We start from the raw sequence: 10355 nt of genomic DNA on the forward strand, positions 1-10355 counted from the left end.
CTTGTTTTTGTGGGCATAGTTTGTTACTTGCCATTTGTAAATATACCGCAGTCATAGTTTCAATGAAGGACAGAAGGGTGGTTTACATATTCAACGGGAGTAACGGTGGGGGTTCCCAAACAATTCCATCAAGGTCTTGCGCTGTCTGTTGAAGCTTTTATTTACAAAATAACGTCACTGTCGATGGACAGTTAACATGGACAACAAAGTTATATAAGTAAATACTCATACACGTAAACATTGTCACAATTGAGTAACAGGTTCCAACAATGTATCAGTGAGGATTTTAAGCTGTTAAGTGTCGTTAATAACATATTAATTGTATATGGAACAAGTATAGGTGCATCAAATATAGGCGGCAGGGATGATTGAAAGATTTCCACTCGTAAACCCAGCTAACCCTTACCCTACATACATCAATGTAAGTTCTCACCCCTTGGGAAACTTTTTAATACCAGGCATACCAGGTTTGATAGTTTCACAGGTCATGGTTTGAAAACACATGTGGTAGGATATGTACAATCGAAAGCAGATAGCAACTGATTTAAACAAGTTATAAATTATTTAGCTTCAACGTTTGAGTTAAGACCTAAGAACAAAAGCATAGTGTGTGGTATATACCGCAAAGGGAAAATAAACTGTAGGATGAAAATACCACCATTACTCCAAAGCTTTTTTTATGTATACAAGTACGGAATATACACATGTACAATGGACAGAGCTGTAGTGGTAGAGCTGTGGCACACGGGGCACATGTACAATGGACAAAGCTGTAGAGGTAGAGCTGTGGCACAAGGGGCACATGTACAATGGACATAGCTGTAGAGCTAGAGCTGTGGCACACGGGGCACATGTACAATGGACAGAGCTGTAGAGGTAGAGCTGTGGCACACGGGGCACATGTACAATGGATAAAGCTGTAGAGGTAGAGCTGTGGCACACGGGGCACATGTACAATGGACAAAGCTGTAGAGGTAGAGCTGTGGCACACGGGGCACATGTACAATGGACAGAGCTGTAGAGGTAGAGCTGTGGCACACGGGGCACATGTACAATGGACAAAGCTGTAGAGGTAGAGCTGTGGCACACGGGGCACATGTACAATGGACAGAGCTGTAGAGGTAGAGCTGTGGCACACGGGGCACATGTACAATGGACAGAGCTGTAGAGGTAGAGCTGTGGCACACGGGGCAGCAGGTCGGTATTCGCATATGTACAATACTATTTCTCTCGTATGAAGAATGAATAAGACACCCGCTCCCATTAGCCACCTGGTCAATCTTGCATACAAACAGTAGAAGGAATGTTCCATACTTGCTGGCGCCAAAAAGACACTAAAATGAACCATTGGTTGGCTACCAATTAAAGGCAGATTATTCCCTTTCTACCACCTGGTGATGATTAGGAGATAAACACACTGTGTTTTCAATGTAGATATAGGTTAACTGTAGATGTAACCGCGCTAAATTGAATTTAGGTTCAAAATGTTAAGTTTAGCGCGGTTAAATCTACAGGTAACCTAGCTCTACATTGAAAACACAGTATGTTTATCTCCATTCCACCATGACTAAATAACGCAAACTCTTTGGAGTCAGCAAATATATTGCGTGAAACGACATGGGTTGAGTCCAGTGTTTTGAGTGGGTTGTCGATCTGAATTACGGACTGAAGCTGTGTGTTTACACCGTGATACTTCACTCGAACATATGACAGACATTCAGGTGGGCATCCCAGAAGAACACTAAGTAAGCTTTGCAAGCTTCTACACCGAACGTCACCAGTATCACGCCATGTTGCTCATTGTGACGCAACGGATATGACGTGACAGTCATCCATAGAAAAGCGCCAAATTTCAAGCTCTCTGTTGCTCCCAAAACGTAAAATACTTTATCCTTGTAGATTTCCATCGTGTTTTCTGTACGAAATGTATTGCCACACATCCTTTGAATATTGTAGTAACTAAAACCTTGCATTTCGTAACCTTTCATTGTAGATAAAATTATTCAAATATGTTTACCGACAATGACTGGAAAAAGTACTATTCTATAAATATTTGCTTCCGCGGTGATGCGACCGTCGAACCAGCTGTTTCAAGCAGAGGGGGTATATTGTGATTTAATAGCTTCTGGTTAACCAATCAGAATCGAGTAATTTCCAATTCATGGTAGATAGTCGATAGTGACTTTGTTTTAAAACACAGAATATACTTCTTTCGCTTGGGCTGTTTTGTGAAAGTTTTAGGGGCGGTCGGGTTGCCTGGTGGTTAAAGCGTTTGCTCGTCACGCCGAAGACCCGGGTTCGATTCCCGACATGGGTACACTGTGTGAAGCCCATTTCTGGTGTCCCCCGCCGTGATGTTGCTGGAATATTGCTAAACGCGGCGTAAAATCAAACTCACTGACTGACTGTGAATGTTTTGGTACCAGTCTTTGATATTAATACGTAAGAGCTTTGATATAACTTCTATTTGCGCTTGAATTTTCCTTTGTTTAGGTTTTTCGTTCTTACCTATCTATTATTTGTATTGACACGTATGTTTAGATAATACTAAAATCACAATTCTTCATTTTATTTTACCTTTGTCGTGGATAACATAAAAACCTGGCTTATTACTTCTGTAACCTTGTATATACATATCAACTAGTGCTTTTATTTCACTCATATTTGAACGTTCATAATTTATGGCGTTTGCTCTCATTCCAGGAAAATGCAATCACAATGATTTTGTGACCTTTTACGACACTTATAAATCGTCCTTTACGTTGTTGTCACCAGCAATTTGGCTGCATGTACATGTTCGAAGTTGATTAGGCGCCTGTCGAGTCTACATCTGTATGAGGGAAAAGGATCTCCAGTATTCCTTTTGGCTCAAAGTGGACAAGTGTTCTGAATTCATTCTGATGTCTGTGGTGGTTATTTGTCAGATTAAAACTGAGACAAGATGCTCCTCCGTGGGTGTATCTAGAATCTTCGGTCCGCGGGCCCTTTGTACCTTTGTGTTTAGATTCCTCTATTGTTTGTGTTATTTGTCGTGCACATGGAATGTTCGATACGCGGCCAGACACTTCCAGAAGCGTCTGTCAAATGTGACTTCAAGCGACGCAAGATACGGTCCGCAAAATATTAATATTGTTGATTTAACAGTAAAGTGGAGTGGCAGCATTCAATAATATAATAGTAAAGGGGGTGAAATACGTCTAACTTAAACAGGACAGTAAATAGCACGTGGAGTGTAAATCAGCCGAATTAAGCATAAAAAGAGGATATTTAATGTGTTTTCTCAAATACCACTTTTATCTCATCGAGTGAAGTGGGGAGAGTCTAATATTGTCACGTGAAAATATAAAATATATGTTATGCGAAATATATTATTTCATGCAATTTTTTAAGTATTTTTTCGAAAACAGTGTCTGATAAATTACTCAGTTCTCCCTGTCGCCCCTTTACCACCGCCGTATAAAGGAAAACACATGTGGTAGGATATGTACAATCGAAAGCAGATAGCAACTGATTTAAACAAGTTATAAATTATTTAGCTTCAACGTTTGAGTTAAGACCTAAGTACTGGTAGAGCTGTGGCACACGGGGCACATGTACAATGGACAAAGCTGTAGAGGTAGAGCTGTGGCACACGGGGCACATGTACAATGGGCAAAGCTGTAGAGGTAGAGCCGTGGCACACGGGGCACATGTACGATGGACAAATCTGTAGAGGTAGAGCTGTGGCACACGGGGCACATGTACAATGGACAGAGCTGTAGAGGTAGAGCTGTGGTACACGGGGCACATGTACAATAGACAAAGGTGTAGAGGTAGAGCTGTGGTACACGGGGCACATGTACAATGGACAGAACTGTAGAGGTAGAGCTGTGGCACACGGGGCACATGTACAATGGACAAAGCTGTAGAGGTAGAGCTGTGGCACACGGGGCGCATGTACAATGGACAGAACTGTAGTGGTAGAGCTGTAGCACACGGGGCACATGTACAATGGACAAAGCTGTAGAGGTAGAGCTGTGGCACACGGGGTACATGTACAATGGACAGAACTGTAGTGGTAGAGCTGTAGCACACGGGGCACATGTACAATGAACAAAGCTGTAGAGGTAGAGCTGTAGCACACGGGGCACATGTACAATGGACAAAGCTGTAGAGGTAGAGCTGTGGCACACGGGGCACATGTACAATGAACAAAGCTGTAGAGGTAGAGCTGTAGCACACGGGGCGCATGTACAATGGACAGAGCTGTAGAGGTAGAGCTGTGGTACACGGGGCACATGTACAATGGACAGAACTGTAGAGGTAGAGCTATGGCACACGGGGCACATGTACAATGGACAGAACTGTAGAGGTAGAGCTGTGGCACACGGGGCACATGTACAATGGACAGAGCTGTAGAAGTAGAGCTGTGGCAGACGGGGCACATGTACAATGGACAGAACTGTAGAGGTAGATCTGTAGCACACGGGGCACATGTACAATGGACAGAACTGTAGAGGAAGAGCTGTGGCACACGGGGCACATGTACAATGGACAGAACTGTAGAGGTAGAGCTGTGACACACGGGGCACATGTACAATGGACAAAGCTGTAGAGGTAGAGCTGTGGCACACGGGGCGCATGTACAATGGACAAAGCTGTAGAGGTAGAGCTGTGGCACACGGGGCACATGTACAATGGACAAAGCTGTAGAGGTAGAGCTGTGGTACACGGGGCACATGTACAATGGACAGAACTGTAGAGGTAGAGCTGTGGCACACGGGGCACATGTACAATGGACAAAGCTGTAGAGGTAGAGCTGTGGTACACGGGGCACATGTACAATGGACAAAGCTGTAGAGGTAGAGCTGTGGTACACGGGCACATGTACAATGGACAGAACTGTAGAGGTAGAGCTGTAGCACACGGGGCACATGTACAATGGACAGAACTGTAGTGGTAGAGCTGTAGCACACGGGGCACATGTACAATGGACAAAGCTGTAGAAGTAGAGCTGTGGCAGACGGGGCACATGTACAATGGACAGAACTGTAGAGGTAGATCTGTAGCACACGGGGCACATGTACAATGGACAGAACTGTAGAGGAAGAGCTGTGGCACACGGGGCACATGTACAATGGACAGAACTGTAGAGGTAGAGCTGTGACACACGGGGCACATGTACAATGGACAAAGCTGTAGAGGTAGAGCTGTGGCACACGGGGCGCATGTACAATGGACAAAGCTGTAGAGGTAGAGCTGTGGCACACGGGGCACATGTACAATGGACAAAGCTGTAGAGGTAGAGCTGTGGTACACGGGACACATGTACAATGGACAGAACTGTAGAGGTAGAGCTGTGGCACACGGGGCACACGTACAATGGACAAAGCTGTAGAAGTAGAGCTGTGGTACACGGGGCACATGTACAATTGACAAAGCTGTAGAGGTAGAGCTGTGGCACACGGGGCACATGTACAATTGACAGAGCTGTAGAGGTAGAGCTGTGGCACACGGGGCACATGTACAATGGACAAAGCTGTAGAAGTAGAGCTGTGGCACACGGGGCGCATGTACAATGGACAAAGCTGTAGAGGTAGAGCTGTGGCACACGGGGCACATGTACAATGGACAAAGCTGTAGAGGTAGAGCTGTGGTACACGGGGCACATGTACAATGGACAGAACTGTAGAGGTAGAGCTGTGGCACACGGGGCACATGTACAATGGACAAAGCTGTAGAGGTAGAGCTGTGGTACACGGGGCACATGTACAATGGACAAAGCTGTAGAGGTAGAGCTGTGGTACACGGGGCACATGTACAATGGACAGAACTGTAGAGGTAGAGCTGTGGCACACGGGGCACATGTACAATGGACAGAACTGTAGTGGTAGAGCTGTAGCACACGGGGCACATGTACAATGGACAAAGCTGTAGAGGTAGAGCTGTGGTACACGGGCACATGTACAATGGACAGAACTGTAGAGGTAGAGCTGTGGCACACGGGGCACATGTACAATGGACAGAACTGTAGAGGTAGAGCTGTGGCACACGGGGCACACGTACAATGGACAAAGCTGTAGAAGTAGAGCTGTGGTACACGGGGCACATGTACAATTGAGAAAGCTGTAGAGGTAGAGCTGTGGCACACGGGGCACATGTACAATTGACAGAGCTGTAGAGGTAGAGCTGTAGTACACGGGGCACATGTACAATGGAGAGAACTGCAGAGGTAGAGCTGTGGCACACGGGGCACATGTACAATGGACAAAGCTGTAGAGGTGGAGCTGTGGCACACGGGGTACATGTACAATGGACAGAACTGTAGTGGTAGAGCTGTAGCACACGGGGCACATGTACAATGGACAGAACTGTAGAGGTAGAGCTGTGGCACACGGGGCACATGTACAATGGACAGAACTGTAGAGGTAGAGCTGTGGCACACGGGGCACATGTACAATGGACAGAACTGTAGAGGTAGAGCTGTGGCACACGGGGCACATGTACAATGGACAAAGCTGTAGAGGTAGAGCTGTGGCACACGGGGCACATGTACAATGGACAGAACTGTAGAGGAAGAGCTGTGGCACACCGGGCACATGTACAATGGACAGAACTGTAGAGGTAGACCTGTGGCACACGGGGCACATGTACAATGGACAAAGCTGTAGAGGTAGAGCTGTGGCACACGGGGCGCATGTACAATGGACAGAACTGTAGTGGTAGAGCTGTAGCACACGGGGCACATGTACAATGGACAAAGCTGTAGAGGTAGAGCTGTGGTACACGGGGCACATGTACAATGGACAGAACTGCAGAGGTAGAGCTGTGGCACACGGGGCACATGTACAATGGACAAAGCTGTAGAGGTAGAGCTGTGGCACACGGGGTACATGTACAATGGACAGAACTGTAGTGGTAGAGCTGTAGCACACGGGGCACATGTACAATGGACAAAGCTGTAGAGGTAGAGCTGTAGCACACGGGGCACATGTACAATGGACAAAGCTGTAGAGGTAGAGCTGTAGCACACGGGGCACATGTACAATGGACAGAGCTGTAGAGGTAGAGCTGCGGTACACGGGGCACATGTACAATGGACAGAACTGTAGAGGTAGAGCTGTGGCACACGGGGCACATGTACAATGGACAGAACTGTAGAGGTAGAGCTGTGGCACACGGGGCACATGTACAATGGACAAAGCTGTAGAGGTAGAGCTGTGGCACACGGGGCACATGTACAATGGACAAAGCTGTAGAGGTAGAGCTGTGGCACACGGGGCACATGTACAATGGACAGAACTGTAGAGGAAGAGCTGTGGCACACGGGGCACATGTACAATGGACACAACTGTAGAGGTAGACCTGTGGCACACGGGGCACATGTACAATGGACAAAGCTGTAGAGGTAGAGCTGTGGCACACGGGGCGCATGTACAATGGACAGAACTGTAGTGGTAGAGCTGTAGCACACGGGGCACATGTACAATGGACAAAGCTGTAGAGGTAGAGCTGTGGTACACGGGGCACATGTACAATGGACAGAACTTTAGAGGTAGAGCTGTGGCACATGGGGCACATGTACAATGGACAGAACTGTAGAGGTAGAGCTGTGGCACACGGGGCACATGTACAATGGACAAAGCTGTAGAAGTAGAGCTGTGGTACACGGGGCACATGTACAATGGACAAAGCTGTAGAGGTAGAGCTGTGGCACACGGGGCACATGTACAATGGACAGAGCTGTAGAGGTAGAGCTGTGGCACACGGGGCACATGTACAATGGACAAAGCTGTAGAGGTAGAGCTGTGGTATACGGGGCACATGTACAATGGACAGAACTGTAGTGGTAGAGCTGTAGCACACGGGGCACATGTACAATGGACAAAGCTGTAGAGGTAGAGCTGTGGTACACGGGGCACATGTACAATGGACAGAACTGTAGAGGTAGAGCTGTGGCACATGGGGCACATGTACAATTTGATCAGAACTGTAGAGGTAGAGCTGTGGCACACGGGGCACATGTACAATGGACAAAGCTGTAGAAGTAGAGCTGTGGTACACGGGGCACATGTACAATGGACAAAGCTGTAGAGGTAGAGCTGTGGCACACGGGGCACATGTACAATGGACAGAGCTGTAGAGGTAGAGCTGTGGCACACGGGGCACATGTACAATGGACAAAGCTGTAGAGGTAGAGCTGTGGTATACGGGGCACATGTAAAATGGACAGAACTGCAGAGGTAGAGCTGTAGCACACGGGGCACATGTACAATGGACAGAGCTGTAGAGGTAGAGCTGTGGTATACGGGGCACATGTACAATGGACAGAACTGCAGAGGTAGAGCTGTGGCACACGGGGCACATGTACAATGGACAAAGCTGTAGAGGTAGAGCTGTGGCACACGGGGCGCATGTACAATGGACAGAACTGTAGTGGTAGAGCTGTAGCACACGGGGCACATGTACAATGGACAAAGCTGTAGAGGTAGAGCTGTAGCCCACGGGTACATGTACAATGGACAAAGCTGTAGAGGTAGAGCTGTGGTACACGGGGCACATGTACAATGGACAAAGCTGTAGAGGTAGAGCTGTGGCACACGGGGCACACGTACAATGGACAAAGCTGTAGAAGTAGAGCTGTGGTACACGGGGCACATGTACAATTGAGAAAGCTGTAGAGGTAGAGCTGTGGCACACGGGGCACATGTACAATTGACAGAGCTGTAGAGGTAGAGCTGTAGTACACGGGGCACATGTACAATGGAGAGAACTGCAGAGGTAGAGCTGTGGCACACGGGGCACATGTACAATGGACAAAGCTGTAGAGGTAGAGCTGTGGCACACGGGGTACATGTACAATGGACAGAACTGTAGTGGTAGAGCTGTAGCACACGGGGCACATGTACAATGGACAGAACTGTAGAGGTAGAGCTGTGGCACACGGGGCACATGTACAATGGACAGAACTGTAGAGGTAGAGCTGTGGCACACGGGGCACATGTACAATGGACAGAACTGTAGAGGTAGAGCTGTGGCACACGGGGCACATGTACAATGGACAAAGCTGTAGAGGTAGAGCTGTGGCACACGGGGCACATGTACAATGGACAGAACTGTAGAGGAAGAGCTGTGGCACACCGGGCACATGTACAATGGACAGAACTGTAGAGGTAGACCTGTGGCACACGGGGCACATGTACAATGGACAAAGCTGTAGAGGTAGAGCTGTTGCACACGGGGCGCATGTACAATGGACAGAACTGTAGTGGTAGAGCTGTAGCACACGGGGCACATGTACAATGGACAAAGCTGTAGAGGTAGAGCTGTGGTACACGGGGCACATGTACAATGGACAGAACTGCAGAGGTAGAGCTGTGGCACACGGGGCACATGTACAATGGACAAAGCTGTAGAGGTAGAGCTGTGGCACACGGGGTACATGTACAATGGACAGAACTGTAGTGGTAGAGCTGTAGCACACGGGGCACATGTACAATGGACAAAGCTGTAGAGGTAGAGCTGTAGCACACGGGGCACATGTACAATGGACAAAGCTGTAGAGGTAGAGCTGTAGCACACGGGGCACATGTACAATGGACAGAGCTGTAGAGGTAGAGCTGCGGTACACGGGGCACATGTACAATGGACAGAACTGTAGAGGTAGAGCTGTGGCACACGGGGCACATGTACAATGGACAGAACTGTAGAGGTAGAGCTGTGGCACACGGGGCACATGTACAATGGACAGAACTGTAGAGGAAGAGCTGTGGCACACGGGGCACATGTACAATGGACAGAACTGTAGAGGTAGAGCTGTGGCACACGGGGCACATGTACAATGGACAAAGCTGTAGAGGTAGAGCTGTGGCACACGGGGCACATGTACAATGGACAGGACTGTAGTGGTAGAGCTGTAGCACACGGGGCACATGTACAATGGACAAAGCTGTAGAGGTAGAGCTGTGGTACACGGGGCACATGTACAATGGACAGAACTGTAGAGGTAGAGCTGTGGCACACGGGGCACATGTACAATGGACAGAACTGTAGAGGTAGAGCTGTGGCACACGGGGCACATGTACAATGGACAAAGCTGTAGAAGTAGAGCTGTGGCACACGGGGCACATGTACAATGGACAAAGCTGTAGAGGTAGAGCTGTGGCACACGGGGCACACGTACAATGGACAAAGCTGTAGAGGTAGAGCTGTGGCACACGGGGCACATGTACAATGGACAAAGCTGTAGAGGTAGAGCTGTGGCACAAGGGGCACATGTACAATGGACAGAACTGTAGAGGTAGAGCTGTCGCACACGGGGCACATGTACAATGGACAAAGCTGTAGAGGTAGAGCTGTGGCACACGGGGCACATG

The 10355-nt window shown here is 48.1% G+C and overlaps 1 long non-coding RNA gene across 1 annotated transcript; it reads right to left on the reverse strand.

The window, feature by feature from the left end:
* Positions 1 to 1032: 1032 nt before the first annotated feature.
* LOC125376039 lies at positions 1033 to 9205 on the reverse strand. Its single transcript, XR_007218924.1, has 2 exons — positions 9159 to 9205; positions 1033 to 1176 (listed from the first exon to the last, which is right to left on the reverse strand). It is a non-coding gene; the product is annotated as an uncharacterized LOC125376039 (long non-coding RNA).
* Positions 9206 to 10355: the final 1150 nt, after the last annotated feature.

Source organism: Haliotis rufescens, unplaced genomic scaffold (assembly GCF_023055435.1).
Source record: "Haliotis rufescens isolate VD_foot unplaced genomic scaffold, xgHalRufe1.0.p SCAF_7, whole genome shotgun sequence".
Taxonomy (NCBI): Eukaryota; Metazoa; Mollusca; class Gastropoda; order Lepetellida; family Haliotidae; genus Haliotis; species Haliotis rufescens.